General features: G+C 42.7%; 1 long non-coding RNA gene across 1 annotated transcript; it reads right to left on the bottom strand.

Moving 5' to 3' along the window:
• Positions 1 to 1,819: 1,819 nt before the first annotated feature.
• On the bottom strand, positions 1,820 to 22,910 carry LOC131274239 (uncharacterized). Its single transcript, XR_009181446.2, has 4 exons — positions 22,763 to 22,910; positions 3,987 to 4,065; positions 2,352 to 2,429; positions 1,820 to 2,263 (listed from the first exon to the last, which is right to left on the bottom strand). It is a non-coding gene; the product is annotated as an uncharacterized lncRNA (long non-coding RNA).
• Positions 22,911 to 24,053: the final 1,143 nt, after the last annotated feature.

The following is a 24,053-nucleotide window of genomic DNA, read 5'->3' as shown; positions in this document are numbered from 1 at the left end:
AGTGCTTCTAGATGAAAGAGCCCTTCAAGGGGAGAGTTGGAAGGGACAAGTGTAAGGCTGTCTGGTTCAGCAACTACCAGTGCCATAAGGAAGAAGGATTCCCCTGAAGGAATTAGACCTTGGTGACAAGCTCACCTTTTAATTCACTCCTTTGAATCTGAAACCAAATCACTTCTCTCTGGAATGGTGTAGAGTTTCAACTTGCTTCTAGGTGATTTTTACCTATTTTCCTATAAATTTACCATAACTAGGTAAACCCTAACCCTAACCCTAATCAGTTGTTCTGGCCAAGCAGTTCCATCCATCTGCCCCATGGAATCTAAGCCCCTTCTCAATCAGAAACAGAGGGCATTGCTATCCCCAAATCCTCAAGATTGAGGAATGAACAAGCATAAGGGTGGAAAGCAACTATGGACTAAAGCAGACTTATTATTATTCTAGCAATGGAAGAACTTTTATCACTGATATAAAGGCAGTGGCCACCAGAGGTTTGAAGGGGAGGGAGAGGAAATAATAGGTGTAACATGGGGGCAATTTTGGGACGTTGGAATTGTCCTGCATGACATTGCAATGTAGGATATAGGCCATTAGACATTTTGTCAAAAGCTATAAAATTGTGTAGTGCGAAGTATAAACTATAGTCCTTGGTTAGCAGCAATGCTTCAACATGTGTTCATCAACTGAACAAATGTACCACACTAATGAAAGATGTTGTTTATGGGGGAAAGTGTGGGAGGGGAAGAGTGGGATATATGGGAATCCCCTATACTTTTGATGTAACATTTATGTAATCTAAAACTTCTTTAAAAGTAAAAAAAATAAAAATAAAGACTATTTGGAGAGAAAATTACTGAGGGACTGAGAAATGAGAAGATTGTGAGTGAGAGGAAGAGTAAAATGATAAGGGGATATCCAATTTGCATTTTAAAAAGGATTTCTAAAACTCAGGTTTTATGATGATCATGGTAATAATAATAATAGCTTGAATTGTTTGTGTACTTAATCTGTGCCAGGGCCTGTTCTATGAGTTTCATGTATATGATATAATTTAATTCCAGGGAGGTAGGGATTATTCCATTCTACAGATGAGGAATCCAGACGCTTAACAAGATTAAATGGTTCGTTCAAGGTCACACAGCTGGCAGGAAGGGAAAGTGAAATTTGAACCCAAGCAATCTAGTTGCAGAAGTATGCTTCTGAATCTTATACTCCTGCCCCTTGCTAGTCTAATATCCCACACCCTGCCAGGAACTGCATCTGATTTCTCCCTCTACCACTCCAGGGACTGGAAATTATATCTCATTTCAGCACATTTCATTGTAAACATAGTTTCTTTTGGTAGAAACTTCTCTGCTCTTAGCACTGGTTCTGTTTTTAAGAATAAACCAATATGACCCAGAAATTCCACTATTAGATACATGTTCCCCCAAATTGAGAACTTATGTTCACACACAGACTTGTATGTGAATGCTCACTTGTACTTGAATGTTCACACAAGTTCAAAACTTGTACATGAATGTTTTCAAAACTGTGAACACACTTAAAAAACACTGAATTGTATACTTTAAAGGGTGTATTTTATGGCAGATGAAATACACCTCAATAAAAAATTTATATAAAAATAAAGCACTCATTCCTGCTTTTATAAGAAAGATTAAAGTGAACAAATCTACAGAGATTGGAAGCTGGCTGGCATGCATTTATTGAAGATTCTCTAAGATAAACAACTCTGATTCCTTCAACCATCTCTCTTATGATGTGTGTTTTTTTTTTTTAAGATTTATTTATTTCTCTCCCCTTCCCCCCCGCCCCAGTTGTCTGTTCTCTGTGTCTATTTGCTGCTTGTTCTTCTTTGTCCGCTTCTGTTGTTGTCAGCAGCACAGGAATCTGTTTCTTTTTGTTGAGTCATCTTGTGTGTCAGCTCTCCATGTGTGCAGCGCCATTCCTGGGCGGGCTGCACTTTCTTTCGCGCTGGGCGGCTCTCCTTATGGGGAGCACTCCTTGTGCGTGGGGCTTCCCTACGCCGGGGATACCCCTGTGTGGCAGGGCACTCCTTGCGCGCATCAGCACTGCGCATGGGCCAGCTCCACACGGGTCAAGGAGGCCTGGGTTGGAACTGCAGACCTCCCATGTGGTAGACGGACACCCTAACCACTGGGCCAAGTCTGCTTCCCTATGATGTGGTTTTGAATCCTGCTCCAAACTGATACCTTTCTTCCCCAAATGTTCCACGTTGACAATATTACTTTTTATAATGTCCCTCCTGCAAGCAAAACACTGATCTTCAGGGAAAGTCACTGGGTTAGAGTAGAATTAAACCTCCTTCCATCTTAAACTTATTATACAGTTACCTTATATTCTTGGTGTCTGTGGATTTGGCATTCTTAGTTTTGGCTGATTCCAGTCCATGGTTCATCATTTCTATTTTTCTGGGAAACATTAAAAAGTAGATTTATTGTTCTTTTGGAAAAGGTAATTTAAATGCTTAGTTTTTAAAAGTCAAAAGAACAAACAATTATCCTGTGTGGTAGATTGTAAAACTAGAGACAATTCTCAACTTATCCACATGCTTATGCTGATGTGTCTTTGCAACTCCTTCCATCAAAGGGTAGAGTTTATATACACGTCCCTTGAATCTGGGATGGCTTTGTGGGTTGACTGGCCAATAGAATGTGGCAGGAGGGATGCTCTGCCAGTTTTGAGCACACATAGGTCTTAAGAAACCTTGCTTTGTCGAGTTTTGCTGCCCAGCTGCTGTGTGCTCTCACTCAGACTTGCCTGCTGGAGGACAAGATACAGCTCACCCAGGCACCCATCCTGTGCCTTCTCATAGCCTGAAAACATGCAGAAGCAGATCCACAAAGAGGACAGATACACAAGGGACCTTAACTGAGACCGAGACCACCCAGCTGAACCCAGACCAAACTGATAACCCCCAGAAATGAAAGCTCAACAAATGACTGTTGTTTTAACAACCCTATATTTCAGAAAGTTTTATTTAACAAAACCTAAGTAAGGTGTTTCACTTAGAAACTGACTGCTCACAACACAACCAGCAATCACTCGATTGAATAAACAAAGCAAAATTTAAAACCATTGAGTAGCTGTAAACACAAAGAAGTCTAAAAGACTAAACCTCAGTGGAGGAACCACTCCTAGACATGGTATTCAGCAGGCACACAAAAATTAGATGATGTGCAAAGAAATAGAAAAATATGGCTCAATAAAAGAAGACTCAATCGCAACCCAGATGTTAGAATTTTAAGATAAGAATGTTAAAAATAACAATAGGAAAGGTGTTTTTGAGAGCTAGAGGAAATGAGTAATTTAGTGAGTAAAGAGTTGGGAAATTTCAGAAGGGAGTAGGGGGTGTGAGGAGTGAGGTATATGGGAACCTCATATTTTTTAATGTAACATTTTGTGTAATCTATGTATCTTTTAAAAAGATAATAAAAATGAATATAAGTATCAAATAAATAACGTCTAAACTTAAAAAAAAAAAAAAAACAAATGGAAATCCTAGAATTGAAAAATGCAATATCTTTGATAAAAATTTCACGGGGTGGGTTTACAGAAAACTGGGCACATCAGAAAAAAGGTTTCCTAAACTTTAAGTCAAGATGATAGAAATCAGGCTAACTGAAGCAATGAGAGATTAAAAAAAAAAAAGACTAAAATATTAACAGAATTGCAGTGACCTGTGCGGCAGCATCCAATAGGTAAATACATTTGCATTTAGAGTCTTAGGCAAAGAGAAGACGAAATTTGTGAAGAAATATAGGCTGAATTTTTCAAAATTAGATGAAAAAAAAAATCAGTTCATTGTTCCTTAAAAGCTCAGAGAACCCCAGTAGAATAAATACAAAGTAAATCCATTTAAGACATAATAGTCAAGCTGCTAAAAATGAAAGCTAAAGAGAAAATATTTAAATGAGCCAGAGGGGAAAATGTATAATACCTATAGGGGAATAATATAAGAATAAGACCTGGAGCAGATGGATGTAGGTCAGTGGTTGAGCACCTGCTTCCCGTGTACAAGGTCTTGGGTTTAATCCCTGGTACCTCCTAAAAAATAAAAAAAATTTAAAAAAAGGATGAGAACTGAAGTCCAGAAGACAGAGGTATGGCATCTTTAAAATTCTATATCTAGCATATGTATATTTTTTAAATGAAGGTAAAGTAAAGACATTTTCAATTGCGGGAAATCTGAAAGAGTTTGTTGCCAGCAAACTGGTAGTAGAAGAAATGCTAAGGGAAATTCTTCAAGCTAAAGGAAAATGATACCAGGTGGGAACTCAGACCTGCACTAAAGACTGAAGGGCACTAGAAAGGGCAACTATGCAGGCAAATCTAAGACTCTTTACAAATTTTTATGCATACTAAACACATAGTTAAACTTCTTTAAAAGGGTATTGACTGCTTAAAGCAAAAATAACTCATGCTTTATGGGATCTATACTATATGTAGAGTAAAATATTTGCAAAATTAGAACATTGGGTGGAGGGATAAATGGAATTATGCTGTTGAAAGAGAATTACCTTGTTAACGAAAAACAATAGTATCATTTTAAGCAAGACTGTGACCAGTTGAAGTTACATATTGTAAACTCTAGCACTGTTTTGCCCAATACAGTGGACAATAGCCGCATTTGGCTGTGGAACACAGGAAATGAGACCAGGACTATGGAGAAACTGGATTTTAAATGATTTTAATTCATTTAAATTTGAATTAAAAAACTGAAGTAGTGAAAATATTCTTCTCTGAAACATTTTTATTGTTTTGGTGGGATTACTTTTCACTTTAACTATTGCAATAGGCTGGAAGTATAAGATTCACACTGTATTTCAAAGTGGTATAGGTAGAAAGTCAAACAAATGAGAAAAATATGAATACCAAAAAAAAAAAAAAAATTTACCCAAAAGACTGGAGGAAAGAAGGAAGAGAGTAAGGAAATGAAATAAATGGAAAATTAATACCATACAGTAGCCTTAAATGGTACCTTATTAATAGTTACATTAAATATGAAGAAAACACTTCATTTAAAATCAGAGCTTGTCAGACTAGATAAAAATGTGAGAGCTCACTATATATGCTATTCATGAGAGAAACAGTTTAAATAAAAAGACATAGTTTGATGGTAAAAAGATGGAAGAAGATATTCTGGCTTAACCCTAAGCTTAAGACAACTCATGGCTATACCAGCATTAGTCAAAATAGACTTCAAGACAAAGGAATATTTCCAGAGATTAAGAATGATACTTTATATTGATGAAATTTTCAGTTTATCAGGAAGACAGTCTTATATGCATATGTACTACTACTACTACTAATAATAAAAGATTTTTAAAATACATGAAGCAAACAAATGATCTAACTAAAGTAAGAAAGAGAAATCTAGAATCATACTGGAGTATTTCAGCCCTCTTCTATCAATTATTTTTTAAAAATACAATAAACTTCACCATTGTCATAATAGAAGTGATATAGAATGAAGATGGATGGAATTTGTAAATTTGGCAATTCTCAAAGTTTTACCAGCTTTTAAAAATTCCAAGGACCTATTCTGTCAATGTGATTTGAGCTTTTCAGCATTTTTGGCAGCTACATATTGATTCTAAACGTTTCTGATCAACTGAAACTTCTTTCTTCTCTTATGTGCTCCTATTAATCCATGTTTTCACCAATTCTGTTTGGGGAAAAAAGTTTGAAGAGAATCAATATTGTCATCTCTATAAGCAGTCTGAAATATATTTGTCCTGACTTTTGTCTATTTATTTAAATCAGATATCTAGAAATAATTTATAAACATAATTCCTCAACATCCCTTTTAAATTTTTTTTAAAGATTTATTTTATTTACCTGCTCCCCACCCCCATCATTGTTTGCACTTGCTGTCTGCTCTCTGAGTCCGTTTGCTGTGTGCTCTCTTGTGCCTGCAGGTCTTTTCTTTAGGAGGTACTGGGAACTGAACCTGGGACCTCCCATGTGGGAGAGAGGCACTCAACCTGGGACTTCCCATGTGGGAGAGAGGCACTCAATCACATGAGCCACTTTAGCTCCCTGCTTTGTTGTGTCTCTCATTGTCTTTCCTCTTGTGTTTCCTTGTTGCATCATCTTGTTACATCAGTTCACTGCGCCTATCCATTGCGCCAACTCACTCTCTTGCTCGTCTTCTCTAGGAGGCACTGGGAACTGAATCTGGGACCTCTTGTGTAGTAGGTGGGAGCTCAATTGCTTGAGCCACATCTGCTTCCTTAAATTTTATACGGTGTTTTAGAGATCTTTTTTTGCCAATGTATAAAGATAAATCTCATTCTTTTAAACTGTTGTATAGTATTGCCTAGTATGGATATTTTACAGTTTACTTAGCAATTTATCTATAATTGGTCTTTAGGTTGTTTCTAGATTTTTCACAATAATAAACAATATTATAATGAAAATCTGTATTCCCATTCTCTGTACAGTTATGTGAGGTTTTCCCTAGAGTTGATATCCAGCAGGGAGGAAGGATATATGCATTTTTAAATTTCTTACATAAGCCAGATTTTTTCCACAAAACTACTTAACAATTTACCCTCTCAGAAATAAAATATGAGAGTAACTTCTACATTTTCCTGATCATATAGTGAATTAGAACATTTTTTGTATATTTATATTTCATATATTTATAAATATCTTTTCATGTATTTACATTCTCTTTTCCTGTGCAATACTTGTTCATGTCTTTGTCCATTTTTCTATTGTACTGCTTGCCTTGTTCTTTTTCAATTGAGGGAGATTTAGAGATATATGTATTTAAGTAACAATCCTTTGCTAGATGTGTGAAAATAATTTTCTCCATGTCTGTCTTTTGTCCTTAACTTGTTAATTAGAAATTTCTCATCAGTGGTGTCTTCACTGCCCTGGATTGCTTTAGCTTTGTCTTCCCACAACTGCCTACAGATGTTTCTTATGTCCACACGTGGGTTTCTCTGGGCATCCATTCCCTTTTTGGACCATGTGCTAAAGGAACATGTTGGCTGAGTTGAGTCAGTTTCCGCAATAAGTAATGTTTTAATCAGAGCAACCGGTTTGACTCAATTGTGGTGACATCTGCTGGGTTGCTGGCTGGTCTGTCAAATTTACCACTGAAAGTGATGGCAGTTGTCCTGTTTCCTGCTCTGGGAGGAATGGAGGAGAGTTTTCCTCAGTTCTGTATGGCATCCTTGAGCCCTAGGAGTTGCTGGTTCCATGGTGTGGACAGCTTGGCTCAGACACTAACTGAAGATTGAGTTTTATCAGTATGTCCTTCCAAAAATGGATGCTTTTAGCAGAAAGTGGCTGTTAGGACTTGGAACGCTGCAATATCACTTTTGGCTTTCTAGACAGAAGATGGAATAAAGAGGCTTGAAGACTAGGCAGTCTTCTAGCAAAGCTCTTCAAACCGGGGCACAATGGGTGCCACACATGCATTTAAAGAAACAATTTCTTCAAGTCGAAAGCTGGGAAATGCTACAGAATCTCAAATATGCCACCAATCAACTTCTCTTAGAAGTCTCTTTAACACAAATAATTAATGAACACGTTCTCGTGATAAAATTACAAACAAGTAGAGGACAACAAATCTTTCCTCCTGCTCATCAATCCTACTGCTCTTCCAGAGGTAGCCACAAACCAAAGTCAAGCTGTATCATTTTTTCCAGTCATAGCTACTCTTTAAATGGGTCTCAGGGGGTACTGTTTGTTCTACAGCTTTATTTTCCCATGTCCTGTTGTACATACTCTTCCCTTAATTACATTCTTTTCTATGAATTTGATGTGTGCCCAGCCTTCAGGGAGATGAATTCAGCCAGGGAAACGGGCCAGTGGTGGGGGTTACATATTGTCGGGCTCCACGCAGAGGGAAGTGGCGATGGTGAGGGACATGCACTTTGAACTGAGAAGAGAAGTGGGACAGCAAAGGCCTCCTGGAGCACTTGACATCCGAGCTGGCCCCTGGTGGATGTAGAGGAAGTAACTGTGGTGGCTGAGTAACGAATGATGGGCCCCCCTCCAAAAAACCAGAAAGATGCCCACGTCTTAATCCCCAGAAGTTCTGAGTGTTACATTTCATGGCAAAAAGGGGCTTGTAGGTACAATGAAGCTAAGGCTCTTAAGGTGGGAAGATAATCCGGGATTATCCAAGTGAACCCTAAATGCATTCACAAGTATCCTTATAAGAAGAAGGCAGAGGGAGATTTTAGACCAAAGAGGGCAATTGACTATGGAAGCAAGATGCTATGCCACTGGCTTCGAAGATGGAGGAAGGGGCCATGAGCCAAGGAACACAGCAAATGTAGTTCTAGAAGCTGGAAAAGGCCAGAAATGGATTCTCCCTCGCAACCTCTGGAGGGAGTCTGGCTCGATTGACACCTTGATTTCAGCTCAGTGAAGCCATTTTGGGGTCTGGATCCAGCACTGCAAGAAAACAAATTTCTGTTGTTTTGAGGCTCAGAGTTTGTGGTAATTTCTTTCAGAGGCAACAGGAAACGAAACAAGTAGAGAAACACATCAAGAAGAGAGGACGATTTTGCAAGTTTTCTGTCAAGCTAGCAGGACCTGTTCTTTAAGAAACATTAGAGCAAAGTGGAGAGATAACATAAAGAAAATTGAAACAGGAGATGTGAGCAGGGACCAGAGGCTGTAAGGCACATTCGGGAGGTTGATGTTATATGAAGGCAACAAGAGGCCAGAGGAGGCTTTTGAGCCTGGAGATATGCAGATTTTAGTGTTGAGATCACCACCAGACTCTCTTTCCTCCTAGAAAAGAAAAAGTACAATTTGGTGGCTGAGACGGGCGATTCCTAAGGGTTTTCTACCTTTTTCTTTTCATCACCTGCCCATGCTTCCCTCCTACCCCAAAACAAGTTCCCTCTTTATCCTAAAAAGAGGTGAGCTCCATCAGGTTAACTGGACAACACTATATCCAAAGCCGTAGGCAGATCATTTCTTCTTGGGCTTCTAGAGTGGCTCTTTGAGTAACAGCAGAGGGGGGTGCAAGGATATGGCCCAGAGTGGGCTAGAAAGAGAAAACAGAGTTGATAGCATTTTATTTCATCTAATTTCGAGACCAGCTGCTGGTGGAGGACAAGGGCCAGAGACAAGTCCCTATTCCCATGGCCTGGACAGTCACCATCTGTCACTGGTGCACAGAATCCTTTTCAGGGCCAGGTTTGGTAAGAGAAGGAGCCGTTCAGGTAGCGTGGTTCTGCAAGGATTGTGGTTTCCCCCCAGCAAATCTCTAAATGTCTATGATGATTAAAGCAGACAGTCACCAAATCACTCAGTAGGCGAGAAAACAAAGACAGCCTTCAGGGTTGTGTAAAGAAACAGAAAAATACCTGAGCAGGAGGCTGTCAAGGTGATGGGAGAATTCCTCTCTTCCCTTGATGGAGGCTGTAGACGGCAGAGACAGAGGGTGCAGGAGACGAGAGGCTCTCTGCCCCTGGAACTGCTCTCTGGATAGGAGCTGGCAGGTGAGGTGAGCAAGCAGAGCTGTTGGGCTGATATTGGGGTGAAGGAGCCAATGGGCTTCCCATGCCTTCAGCCTCTTTCTCTGTCATGGTTTGGCTTGAATCACCATGCCCCATGCAATTGGCCATCAAGATCAGAGTGGACTCAGCATCAGAATGCTGTGTCCCCTCCGGGCAGTAGAATGACTGTTTCATTATTGCTATAGTGGGCATCGGTGGATTCCACATGCACAGCATCGCCTTCCCATTTCCTCTGCTAACAGCACGCTGACTTTTTTGGGGAGCCACTCCTTCCCCACTCTCAGTGCGTGTGGTGAATGGTTGTCCTCACCATTTCTAGATCTCATTGTGAGTCTGAGGCTAAAGCCAGGCCCACGGGTGTGTGCTCTGGGCTTAGAGATGTGTTCAGGGGTTGGCAAGTGATCCAATTAGGGCCAGCCTGAACTTTTGTTTCACTATGGGGGGAACACAAGCTTGCTTCTGCTAAAAGGACAGGAGGTGGACTGTAGCCGGTAGCCATCTTGTGCCAACAAGGAGAGACCTTGCCTGAGAATAGAACCAAGGTCAAAGACATGAACCAAGAAGTGCAGACCCACGTTCTAGCCATATCTTCCAAGCGCTGGATATACCTGTGTTTGGCAAATCACAATAATCCCCACTTTGTTTAACCCAGTTTGAGTTTTTATCCCCGGCTATTGAAAGAGACTAATTCAGTTATTGCTACATCATTATCATTTCATCATTAATTTTTTCTATTAAGGAGTTACTATGTGGCAGATGATGCTAAGCACGTTTGCTTAAAAAAGAGAAATGAGGAAATGTCAAGATTTGGAAGGACCCTTAGTGCCATCTAGCCCGGGAGATCTTATCCAGTGCCTGGATAGTGCAGAGATCCTGTTAGCCCCTGACGTGTATGCACAATCGTAAGCACTGATTTTCTTTCTTCCTGCCAAGAGGGTCCATAACTCCCATGGGGCTCTCAGATGGCTTGTGACAGGAACCCCCCTTCTTTATAACACACAGAATCTTTCCTCCTATTGTAGGAAAACCTGGATTTCAGTTCTTGCTTCTCCACTGAGTGAGTTTGGGGAAATTTATTCTCTACTGCTTAAAATGCAAGGATAAATGGAACTGGGTATATAATTCCCACAAGCTTTTACAAATATAAAAGAAGTCAATTTCTCCTTTTTTTGCTGGGCTGCTTTGGGCTTTGCCTCTGTTACTGGCTCCCCTCCCAATTTTTCTGAGCCTCATTTTCCCCCATAAAAAAGGAAGATTTAAAATGTCTGTCTAGGATGTTTTACTGAAGGGAAGGTGTGAAAATGCCTCTGGGGCGTTGAGCTGGTCTCTGAGCCCTGCCCCTGGCTGCTCTCGCGGTTGCAAGGTGTGTTTGCTGCTTCCAGCCGCTGCGTGAGTGTGGGATCTCCATTTGCTTTCAATATTCCCCAGCAGCCGTCAGTGACACCCTGACAGGCTTATGCAAACCAGAGTCTGTTCATTAAGTTGCCAGTGTGCAGTTCTTAACAAACACATTAAGGAAACATTCCGAATGTCACTTGCAGAGCAAACGAACAAAAATAGATGGGCCGTTTGATACAGAGAGGGATCTTCTTCTAGCCGGCTGATTTTATTTCCCCTCGCATGACGCCGAGGCCTCTTGACTGAGTCTGCTCATTACTGTATTTGCTTAGGCTCTCACCCAAATGAAGACGGAGGACCTACTGTGCTCTCGGCCAGGTACTGAGAGGACAAGGTGGGGGGGGTGACAACGAGGCAGCATGATCCTTCTCCATAAGCTGCTCAAGTTCTAGTGATGGTGGATAGACACTGCCACACAGAATTGTGATCCAGTGCCACAGATGATAAAAGGGTGGTGGGAGCACAAAGAGGAAAGCGGCTGAGTTCTGGGGAGGCGGTATCTGGGAAGGCTTCAGAGAGGAGGTGCCTCTCAATCCAGGGTTTGAAGCAAAAGGAAGAGTTTGCCAGGTGGGAAGGCGGGAGAGTCCGTTCAGGAGAAGAGGAGGGGACCATGGGAGACATGGTATGGAGAAGGAAGGCCCCACGGGCTGGACAAAGGGGGAGTGACCGTGGCGACGGAGGCGTGAACGCTGCCTGCTCAGGAGGGACCTGCCTTCTGCAGCTCCACGGAGGCTTCTCAAGCAGGCAGTCGATTGGATTGAATGGTTATCAGCGAGTTGACTGGAGGGGCCTTACAGAGAACGAGTGTGTTAGGGGCATGGAGGGGAGGGGCTCGAGACCCTGGAGGCTGCCTCAGGTCAGCTTTAAGGAAAGGAAAGGAAGGGAAATACTGGGTGTAGAGAGAAGAAAATAAAGGGAGGAATCCAAAATGTCCGGCAAGCAGAGGGTCTCACCTCTGGCTACACGATTGCCTCACCTGGAGACTTTAAAGGTCCCAGGCCTTTCTCTCTATCAGATCAAACTGGGGCAGGGTCCAGGTGTTGGCCTTTTTTTTTTAGTTCCCCAAGTGATTATAATAAGAAGCTCAGGGCGGAGAACCTGCACCTGGGGAGACTGATGGACTGTAGATTACAGGACACCACTAGCTGAGAATTGGCCTGCAGTTAAAAAAAAAACAAAAACTTTGAATTTTAGAAAGCTTTAGATTTACAGAACAATTGCAAAGTTAGTACAGAGAGTGCCTATATACCCCACGCCAGCCCCCCTATTATTAACATCATTAGTATGGTACATTTGTTACAATTAATGAGCCAATATGGGCACATTCTTATTAATTAAAGTCCACACTTTTTTCAGTTTTTTTAGTAGTACCCTAATCCCACTGTAGATTTGATTCATCTTTTCTAGGGTTTTGCATAAATGGAATCCTACAGTATGCATTTTTATGTCTGGCTTTTTTGTTGTTGTTTTACCATAACGTTTTTGAGATTCATCCATGTCATTTCATGTATACACTGTCTCATCTTTTTATTGCTGAGTAGTATTCCATTGTAGGGATACATCACAATTGGCTTATCCATTCATCTGTTGTTGGACATTTGGGTTGTTTCCAGTTTTTTCCTATAATGAATAAATAGGACTGTGTTTCAACTAGAATTCCTGGTGATTCTGAGGCTGATGGTCTAAGGAGACCCTGTTGAGAGTGGTTTCTATGTGATTTTGAAGAGAGGTCCTTCTGGAATATCTCTTCTCTGTCACTCTTGTGTAACCTATGTTCCTGGCTTGACATCTTCCCCAAACCCTGGCCACTTGATGAGAAGATACAGTTTTTTTCCTTTTGTTAGATCTTGTCTGTGGTCTACATGGTTTTGTCAGACCTGGATCTTGAGGCTCCCTGTTTTAGGATGTTTCTTGGGCTTTGAACTTGGTGCTACGGCCTCCAGCTCTCTCTGTGTGCTTGGGAACTCTGCCTCCAAATTCCCCAACCATTCTTAGAATTTCATTTGTACTTTTCTCTCTTTTTTTCCCCCTCCTTCTGTGAAAGAAATCATGTCAAACTAAAGTTATGTTTTTCTTTTTCTAAAACAGTGGACATGTAATTCCCTTTCATGGCTCATGTTTTATTACTGAACTCAGGGGTAAAAATAAAATTCCCCATGTTAAAGAACAGAAACAATGTGAATGAATTCTGGTCTTGTTCATCACCCACCTCATTTTCTTCCAGTAATCCCTCGCCACTTCTATACATGAACATTATATCAGCTATGGTTAAGACTTAGAAATTTCAAAGCTTATTTCTCATTGAAAATTCAGTGAGTTTTCCTGGCTGAGCAATTTCCTTCCAAGTCGTGATTTTGTGATGCTGCCATCAGTGAATTTGGGGTCCATCTCCATTCCAGACTAGAGAAACCGACAAAAGGACACAAGGTCCCAGGTAGATTTCACGGGTTTGGCTCAGAAGTAGCTCATGCCACCTGGACCCATATTCTCTTAGCCAGAACTCCATCCCATGGACATCTCTAACTGCAAGGAAAGCTCTGTGCCAAAGAGGGAAGGCAGACAGGGTCTGGTAAGACCGTAGCATTGATCATCATCATTGTGAGGCAGCTCCTGTCCTGTTCTTAGGTTTCCGTTGAACACTTGTGCAACGCAGTTTGAGGAGCTGAGAATTTTCTAGAGTCTTTTGTCAGCTTCAGGGTCAGCCCTGGCCTCTGGTTGCCATTGCAATGCAAGCTTCACAGGAGCATAAACCTTGTCTCCTTTAGTCTCTGTTGCACTCCCAGGACCTAGGACAGCTCCTGACATTCCATGGGTGTTCTGTAAATATTTACTGAATGGATTTGTATAAAATGAACTAAGTTTAAGTTTCCTCTTGGCTGGGTGCCCGTCGAGTGTACACGCGCCAACAGCAGGTGGCGATGTGGGTTGAAGCGTGTGTGCGGGAGCAGGGAGGTGGAGCTGGCTAGTCGCCCAGCCGCAGCTGCGCTGTGAGCATCAAGTCTGGGATGGGAACCTGAGTGGGTAGACGCAAGAGGCAGCGTGAGTGCAATGAAGTAAGAGTTCTTGGGCCTTGACCATGTGCTAGGCCCATGCAAGTACCTTTGATCTCTTGACCCATTTAATTACCCCGACAACCCTGTGAAGTTGAACTATTTTACAGATGGGGCCACTCATTCACAGGACAGTTAAGAAATTTGCCAAAGTTCACACAGTTAGAAAGGGGCAGAGTCAGGATTCGGAGCCAGACAGCCTGGCTTGAGAATTCATGAGCTCGACCACCATGCCATGATGCCAAAAGGGTGTTAGGTCTGTGGACCCAGGGAGATGACCCAGCATGGGAAGGGCGGAGCTAGCCTTCTTGGGTGTTGAGAGACCAAGCAGGTAGCCTGGGCAAGAAGCTGGGGTCCCAGCCACAGGGCGGGTCAGCCCTTCCAGGGGAACATGCAGGCAGTGTGAGAGAGGGAGGGGCTGGACGGAGAACTGAGTCTCAGAACTGGCTGGCACCAGCCACTTGGAGGATGGGCAGGGCCAGGCTCACGGGTGTGGGTATAGCCACAAATGTCTGCGTGGCGAACCTGCCGGCAAAGCTGGGGAGGGGATTTCAGCTCTATGAACTTTCCGAATGACACCTGGCTGGACTCAGGGCTTTTCCAGAGACACACAAGCTGCCCATGGGGCTGGCAGGGCGAGGGCAAACAGAAGGCACTGGGTGCTGCCGGCCCACTTCAGCCAGGGCAGTGCCATACTGACCTCTTTCAAATATCGGGGTTCCTCGAAGGAGTTTGGTAGGGATGGGGTGGGTAGAGATTTTGAACTCACTTCAGCTAAATGGCTTCTAGAGTCCCTCCAGATCTGCTGATAAAAAGAGGGGGTATGGTCAGTGGGCTGACCACAGATGCCGAGCAGTTTTCTGCACGCACCAGTCTCTAACCCACTGCCATGTAGACAACAGAAGAGAAAGGCCGTGCCCTGTGATCCTGTAGCCAGGGGGAAGCCTGCTCCACTGCTGGGATGCTCTCTGGTTGAGGCTCTGAAGCCTTGCTGCTTCCCGGCCCAGCTCTAGAGCATGTTCGGGTCGTTATCTGAAAGAAATGGCCTGAGCAGTAGCCTGCTGAGAGTTAGGAGGAAAAGGAGAAATAGTAACATTGATTTATTTGGGACAGAGAGACCCACAGGCTGGGAAAAGAGGGGGCAGAGCCCATCATGGCATGAGGTCCAGCCGGCAGATAAGGGTAGACATGGGGAGGGCGGTCCCTACCTCCCCATCACAGAGCAATCAAGCTGGAAGTCAAGGATGAAATAGGGGGGCCCAGAGGCTGGGGTACCAGAGGCTGCCTGAGTCTATATTGGTGTGCTTGACAGCTGCTGTGCTCTGCAGGTGCTGTTTGATAACAAAGGCACCGGGTGGCAGGTAGCCTGGTCCTTTCAGGTCAACCCCCTCAACACACATGCTCTGCTGTCGCTCTGCAAATGCCAAGAGGCCCACATCAGTTTGGTTCTCCTGTGAGGCAGCCAGAGCTTCGTGGGGTGGAGGCAGCCAGCAGGTGAATCCTGGGTGACACCTGCTTTCTCCAGTGTCTCAGAAGCCCCACCACCCCAGCTAGTGTGATCTTAGCTGTCAAATGAGGGAGACCCTTCTTACCAGGTACATTTGGGGACTTAGGGACCCCAAAGCTCATTCTATTGCACACAAGTTCTGCAAATTGCTGCAAATGAGAGTGAGGGAGAGGCACGTTTTTTTGTTGTTGTTGTTTAAGGGTTGGAGAGATTTTTATCATTTAGGTTAGAGCATGTCCCAGGGCAGTGCTTTCTGTGAAGCTGAAGGACAATCAGAAATTACATGAGCCCTGCTGCTTGGACAGTTCAGAGGCACAGCTGACTTGTGGGCAGTCAGAGGCGCAGTGCCCACTTGAGGTTATGATGTTTTCCACCAAAGATCCAAAGCCTGGTGTTTTGCATTTGAGCCAAGTTTAGTGACCTGGTGGCAGAGTGAGCCCCCAAGCCCAGGTTGCTTCTCTTCTGGGGCGCTGGGGTTCTGGGAGCAACATGACTGACTATCAAGGGGTTGGAGAGTGTGTGCAGCACCAGGTCCTGTGACCTGGTCCTAGGGTTATGGAGTACCATTGTGTACTTGTTTCTCCTAATCCTGGCACCTGTTGGGCCCCATATCATCTTTCCCAGGTGTTTAGTGATCATATTCTGCCCTGGTTGGAGTTGAGGAAGCACTTGCACATCTGGTGGTGGTAGAGAGCCTCCAGAATGCCTAGATTACCAGCCCAGCTCTGGACTTCTAGCTGTATGTCTGTGGGCATGTTCCTTAATGGTTTCATACTTCAATTTCCATATCTGCCAAGAAGGAATGCTAATGGCCCCGCTCAGAGATTACCACCCTTCTCCATCCTTTCTGTGCTCCACGTACTGACTTACACAGCAGCCTCACTGGGTTCCCTTGTCTTCTGGTATCTGGATGGGTTTGGCTGATAGTAGGCATGATGAGGAAACTGAAGGGAGGGACAGCTGGGGTATTTATTCCCCTGCTCCCTTCTCTCTGGGTCACTGTGCATTGGCTTTCTCCTCTTCCCTGGCTACAGTTTCTTTGTCCGGGTGCCAGCAGCCATCCCTCTCCTTGCCCTTCCAGACCACAGGGAACGATGGCGCCCTGCCCTTGCTAGCCTTTGAGGATGGCACCATGCTTGTTGGATTCCTTGGTGCTGCCTACACCTTCTTCAATGGTCTCTTGATTAAACTTTCATAATTTCCCTCATTTGAGAGTGCTGAGTCCTGCAAGTATTCCAAATGGTGTAGAAAGCTCTTGAGATAATACTATTTCAGAGTAGCTCTGTTGATAAGTTAGTTAATACATATAAAAAGCTTAAAACAATGGCTGGATCACAGGATGGGCTTGTTAAATGTTAGACACTCATATGGCATTAATTCCTCTTATGTTATTATATACTGCCTCGGTGTGAAGGAACCATGTTGTGCAATTTAGGCACTTGATCCCACAGCCATAGGACTGATCCATCATGCTTTTGACTGTTACATGTTCTTTCCCCTACAAAGCTTGGGGTGACAGGAGGGTAAGAATCGGCCACTACCTGCCACTATCTCATGCCATACTTAACCAAAGCCTCTTCCCAAGGTCTTGTTGAGCCTGACATCATGGCTTAGCCTGAGACTTGTTTCAAATACAAAGATGTCAAGTTTAACCTCTGTTCATATTAATGTTACAACAGTTTGCTGATAACACTCAAGATTGAAGGGCATGGTTGTACAACTATAACCACCATCCACCATAGCCACCACACCTCCTCATCACCACACCTCATTACCACAACACCTCCTCACCATCACACCTTGTCACCACCATGCATTGTTATCACTACCATCCATCATTACAACCATACTTCATCACCATCATCCATCATCATCACCATCATCCATCATCACTGCCATACATTAATACTACCATCCATCATCACCACCATCCATCATCACCACCATTCATCATAACCACCATTTGTTATCACTGCCATCCATCATCACCACAATCCATCATCACCACCATTCATCATAACCACCATTCATCATCACCACTATCAGCCGTCATCATCACCAAAATCCATTAACACTACTATCTATCATCACCACCATCATCACCACCATCCATTAACCCTATTGTCCAACATTACCACCAACCATCATCATCACCATGAATCACCACCATGCATCATCACCATTATCTGTCATCATTACCATCATCATCACCATGAATCAGCACCATATATTGTCACCACCATCCGTCATCACCACCATTCATCATCACCACCACTTGTCATCACCACCATCTGTCATCATCACCATGTGTCATCACCACCATCCATATCACCATCATCCATCATCACCACCATTCAACATCCCTATTATGCATACTGCCACTCATCATCACTACCATCCATCATCACCACCATCCATCAACATCATCCATCATCACCTTCATGCATCATCACCAACCATCTGGTTTTAGAACCTTTCCATTCCCCAGAGATTCCCTTATGCCTGTTTACAGTCACTTCCCATACTGCCCTTCCCAGCCCCTGGCAACCACTGATCTGCTTCCTGTCTCTATAGATTTACCTTTTCTGGACATATACTATAAATAGAATCATATATTTGTCCTTTTTTGACTGGTTTCTTTCATTTAGCTTGATGCTTTCAATTTTCATGTATGTTGTAGTGTGTATCAGTACTTCATTCCTTTTATTGCTGAATAATATTCTATTGTATGGATAGATCACATTTTTTTATCCATTTCCTGTTGATGAGTATTTGGATTTTTTCCCGCATTTTGGCTATCATGAGTGATGCTGCTCTGAACAGTTGTGTACAACCCATAGATTATTTATTTGTTGATTGTTTAACTCCTTTCATTAGAATTAAACTTCATGAAAAGCAAGATATGTATATATGTATATATATACACACATATATACGTATACACAAATATACATATACATATAAAACACATATAGGTATACAGACAAACATATCCATAGACATACACAGATTTTTATCATTTGGTAGGTGCTTATAAATGTTTTTTAAATGAAAGAATAAATCAATAGTGTCAATGGGAAGACTTCCAGCTGGTCTACCTTGGAACTGCAGACTAGCAAAGAAATCTCACTGGGGTCCTAGGGGCTCCGCATCAGCATTGCTGGAGGGGTGGGGTGGGGGAATTTCTATTTTAGTACACTCCTCCACGGAGATTCTGAGCACCCTGAACCTGGCGAAGTCCTGAGCCTTCTGCTGCTGGGAGGAGCCTGCCTGTTGGTGGAGAGAGTAGGTAAAGTCCCACATTCATCCCTGCCAGAACATTTCATATTTACAGCTTTGTTTGACAGCCATGGATGTGTTTTTCTACCCCAGTAACAGTCCCAGGTGAGGCATCTGTGACAGGTCAGGTAGGGGCCAAAGATTTTCCAAAAGTAAATCCAGTTTTCTTCTTTTGCCCTATGTGCTGGCTCTCACAGCTCATTTTGAGATGCAGGTTATCTTTTGTTAGAGGACATGCTGGACTATCAAAGAGGCCAGTAAAGCAGCTTGCAGCTGCCCTAGGAGTGGGAAGGCTGGGGGCCTAGCCGTGGCCTCGGGGAGTATAAACAGCATGTTAATTGTATGAGTACAAGCGACTCTGGGCTAGTAGGAAGGGGCTAACAGATACCCTTGTAGAGGCACTGAAGAGCAACACCTGTATATTTCAGTTCCAGGCAGGCACACTACTCTCCTTTGCTTTGTACCAAACCAGACACACTTAAGTTAGCTGGTTTTTCAACTCGGCCAAACGTGCATGAGCAACTTTTCTCCAAGAGGTTGCTGCTGGCTTTTAGAGGGAAGGTTTGCTCTTTTCTTTGATCTAACTTCTAAAAGATTTCTAAGAAGTTTGGGTATTTTAAATTTACAGTCTCCCCCCAGCATGTGACACAGTATTAGTGTCAGTTAGGTATAAGAGATGAATGGTTAACATAACAAAAGATAGGAAATATATATAAAAAATCCATATCCAAATGAAAATGCATGTTTAAGCTAAACTACTGCATTTATGCTACTTATTTTTTATTGATAACAAGCATTAACTACACATAGGCACCAATGGGCTCTGTGGAATAAAGAAGGCATATTTCTACCTGAGAATGCACACCAGTTCAACATAGTCTTAGCCCACTTCTACCCAGAGGATCCTGAAATAGATCGAGGAAGTCAAGCATATACCTAAGTATGTGTTACACAAAGTAGAATAAGATACCTTTTTTCTCCTTTGTTCCCATATTGTATTCTCACTTCTATTAGCATTCATGTGACATTATAATGATTTACTTACTTAAAATATATATTACCATTAATAGTAGATCCCATTTATTGGATGCTTACTTTGTGGCAGGCACAGTGCTAAGCCCTTTAATTACAGTATTTCGTGTAACCTTCACCACAGTCTTATGGGATAAGTATTACTATTATCCCTATCATACAGAAGAAAAAACTGAGGCTCAGAGAGGTTACGTGACTTACCCAATGTTGTTCTGGTAGTATGGGGCAGAACTTTGACTTGGCAACCTTGTGCCTGGCTCTGACTTAATTCTGGCAGTTCTCAAAGTATGGCCCCTGAGACTGGGAGTCCCCCAAGACTCTCTCATGGAGTTAGGGAATAGTTACATAAGATCAAAGTGTTTTCCATAATAATACCAATTTATCATTTGTACTAGATGTGCAAAAGAACCAGTGACAAAAACCGTGGGTACCTTAGCATGAATCAAAGCAATGGTACCAAACTCTACTGGAAATCCTTGCCTTCTTCCCTGTCATGCAATCATAGTAAAAGAAAAGAAGAGATTGATTTTTTTATATTATAATATGGATTGTCTCAACATTTGGAAGAGCTGCGTAACTCAACCAATAACCAATGCCTAATAATAAAATCATGGACGGGGAAATATCCGTTCAAAGTTTATTATTCTTTTGAGAGGAATTAATACATATTTTAAATATTTCTCAGTTTTATTCCTAAAATAGTAAATATTGATAGTTATAACCCTTATACAAAGCCCTGAATTTCTTTTAATATTGAAAAAACATCTGGAGACCAAAATGTTTGAAATGTGCTGCCATAGAGAATTGGGAGCTATGGGAGGTTCTTGAACAGAAGGCTTACATTGGTCAAATTTCTTAGAATAACCTAATTCTGTGTCCTTTTCCATCATGGAAAATGACTCTAGAAATCTTCACCACTGACATATTCATTGGCATATGTTACTTTAAAAGACCAGGTCAGGATGGATTCGGTTGGGCTGACCCAGAGCTGAACCTCTGGGCTGGTGAGAATTGCTTTAGGGCCGGCTTCTGGAAACTACCAGCCCACTCTGTATTTATTATAGTATTACTCGCCTGTCCATGAGCTGCAGGATCTGAATATCTTGTTCCTCTAACAGTTTGGCTCTAATCAGATGAAGCTTTCTCCCTCGTGGAGAGAGGGATTCATTCGGTGGGAGTACTTAGTAAACATCTAACTAGGAGGTAAAGGATTAGAGATTCATGCCCAGGTTCAGACTGGAGAGGTTCATTATGGGCAGGCCAACCTCAATGAAGAGGGGAGGGCCATGCAAGTCAGATACTCTGGTGAGATGGGGAAAGAAAATTCCACCACCAAACTCCTGGATAACACGAGAAAAATTTGAGGGCATGATCTTGCTAATAGTTTTAGTTATCTAAAGCTGGCTTTCATTATTGAGTGCTTGTTCTCTGCCAGATATTGTGCTAAGCAGTTTACATGCACCATCTCCTTTAATGTCCTCCTCCTGGAATGTATTATTATCATCTCCATTTTATAGATGAGGAATCTGAGATCTGGAGAGGTAAGTGGCTGAGACAGATTTTGAATCTAATGTTGGTCATCTCCAGAGCTTCTAATTGTTAGGTCTTCTGTTATACTTCTCTCTTAAAGTCAAATGAAAAAGTCAATTTGCTTGCAGTCCAAAAACATGCTAAGTAGAAAGGAGAGCAGGCAAAAAGGCATAGAGGCAGAAATGAGAACACTACAGAAGGGCGAGGATATGGAATGGGAAGGAGAGGAGGTTGCTGCTGATGTGCATGTGTGTTGAGTACCTTACACTGTACAGGGAGACATTAACTGGAAGTCAGTCCTGCTACTTAGCTGTTCTTCAAGAGGGAATACTGCTCTATGGAGAGCAGATGAAATCAACACATTAGTTTCCATGTAGCCAGAATTTTGATGAGAAACAGTGAGACTTTATAGCCCAGAGCTGGCAGTGGACTGTAGGACACCAGGCACAGTGCTGAGAGTGCTGGAAGGGGATCAGATGGTATGGTTCAGCCTGGGAAGCATGAACAGAACGGCATGGGCCATGGAAAGCAGCTGGGGCTTGAGTCTTAGCTCTACCCCACTGCACCAGCCTTGCTCCTCACCCAGAGTCCTCATCTCTAAAGTGAGTTGCTAATGCCACCTCACAGGACAGTTGTGATCATTAAAGAAGGTAATGTAGAGGAATTCACACTGTAGAGTGACCACAACACACTATGCACTCAATCCTTCTTCTCCTTTCCCTCTCAATAAGGTGCTTGGGCAGCAAATTCTGAGTTTTCTGCTTCTACCATTTCTGCCTTTTCTAGATATTTTTCTCTGGTCTTTCAAAGGTACCATTTGTTGAGTGTTTTGGATATCATCTGGAAACTAGATTGCCAGGGCTCATTTAGGGATTGTGGTGGTTTGAAGCTGTATGTCCCCAGAAAGGCGTGTTCTTAAATCGAATCCATTTCTGTGAGTGGGGACCCATTTTAAGTAGGACCTTTTGATGAAGCTACTTCAGTTAAGGTGTGACCCACCTCATTCAGGATTGGTCTTAATCCTACTACAGTCATTTATACATTGAATGAACAGAGAGAGAGAGAGAGAGAGAAGAGAGAAAGTCATGGTAGTAAGAAGCTGAAAACAACAAAACCTAGAAGAATGAGCGAGACCAGCAGATGCCTCTCTATGCCTTGCCATGCGGCAGAGAAGTCAAGGATTGCCAGCAGCCAGTCTTTGAGAAGTAATCATTGTCTTGATGATGCCTTGATTTGGACATTTTTCTCAGCCTCAAAACTGTAGCTAAGAAATTTCCGTTGTTATGCCAACCCATTTCATGTTATCTGCTTTTAGCAGCATAGGAAACTAACAGGGCTAATTACTAGTTACGTGGTTTTGGGCAAGTCACATGACGTAGTGCCTCAGTCACCTCAACTGTAAAATATTAGAACAGCACGTACGAGTAGGCTTGCTGCACATGCTCAATAATTACCCATCTCACTGCTGTGGCTGTGTGTTGACAGCACCATGTTGGACTTGATGTAAGTGCTGTGTTGGTGAGTCTTCTTGACAATTCTGTGGGATGTGCACCATTATCCCCACTTCACAGATGGGAACATGGCTTAGGAAACAGAGTCAGATACAGACCTAGTCTGCCAAGCTCTGTGTTTTCTCTGCCCCATCCCCCTTAGTTTTAACCAGTGTGCTTTGTGATTTAATAATTGGCTGAGGTCGGACTAAGTGACCTGAGGGCCTGGCTAATGTTGGCTTTTATTTGTATGTTAATAATGTACCTTGTAGCATTGAAGACCAGACAAGATCATGTATGAGAAAGGGCTATGAAAAACTTGGAAGTGTGATACAGAATATGTATTATTTATTTATTTATGGCCCATCATGTTCCTAAAAGGGATTTGAAGTAGCCTATTAGTTGTCATTAGAGTGATGATGATTAATGATTATAATAATAAGACAGACATAATTGGCTCAAATTGTGCCTTTTGAAACGGCCTCCATGGAGGCCAAGTGGTGGGGAGGGAGAAGGCAGCCTCTGCCGTGGGGAGCTGAAAAGATGGGCCTAATTGGTTAAAAGCAGCTTTGCTAATTGCTTTGGCAAGGGCCTGAGAGAAAGCTTCAGTATGATTATACATGAACCCAGGTCCCTCGAAGCTTTGTGTTCCCAGCTAGATCTGTTCCTCAAAACACAAGCAGAAAAAAGAACAGATGTTTAGCCACTTGACAGAGATTTAATAAGACACTTAGAAAAATTACCATGTTCCCTTTGCCCCTCCTGACCACTGGGTAGGAAGCTGGAGGAAGGCCTGTATCGGCGGCTCGTGTTCTGAGCTGGAATTTGGATGGCCCACGTGTTTCGGCTAGAGTTTTCTATTTTTTCCAGGAGCCTGCTGTTCTCAGGTCTCTCCAGAAGACTTTGGTGGTAGAGGGGGAAGGAAAGGCAGACAAGGAAAAAGCTTGATTATGAGCAACATCTGTGCTTTAAATTCAGGTTGGGGGTAGGTTGGCTGCAATTGAGCTATTAAGGTAGCCTATACTTTGGAAAGCAAAGGAATAAAAACCAAGCTAGCTTAAGGTAAACATGGTAAATCTCTGTGGCATGAGCTGGAGCACTCTGGCAGGAAGAGAAGCCCAAAGATAAGGTGTTTCCCGGAAGGAAGTTTCCCTCTTGTAAATTTTAATTCACTGAGAAAAAAGCAGTACAGAAACTAGCTGAGGGAAACCAGCTATCCCCGGGGCTCTGTGCTAAACCCCGGGAGGTCCAGGAG

Source organism: Dasypus novemcinctus, chromosome 18 (assembly GCF_030445035.2).
Source record: "Dasypus novemcinctus isolate mDasNov1 chromosome 18, mDasNov1.1.hap2, whole genome shotgun sequence".
Lineage (NCBI taxonomy): Eukaryota > Metazoa > Chordata > Mammalia > Cingulata > Dasypodidae > Dasypus > Dasypus novemcinctus.
The sequence above is the reverse complement of the archived record's forward strand: the minus strand, read 5'-3'. Positions and strand labels throughout refer to the sequence as shown.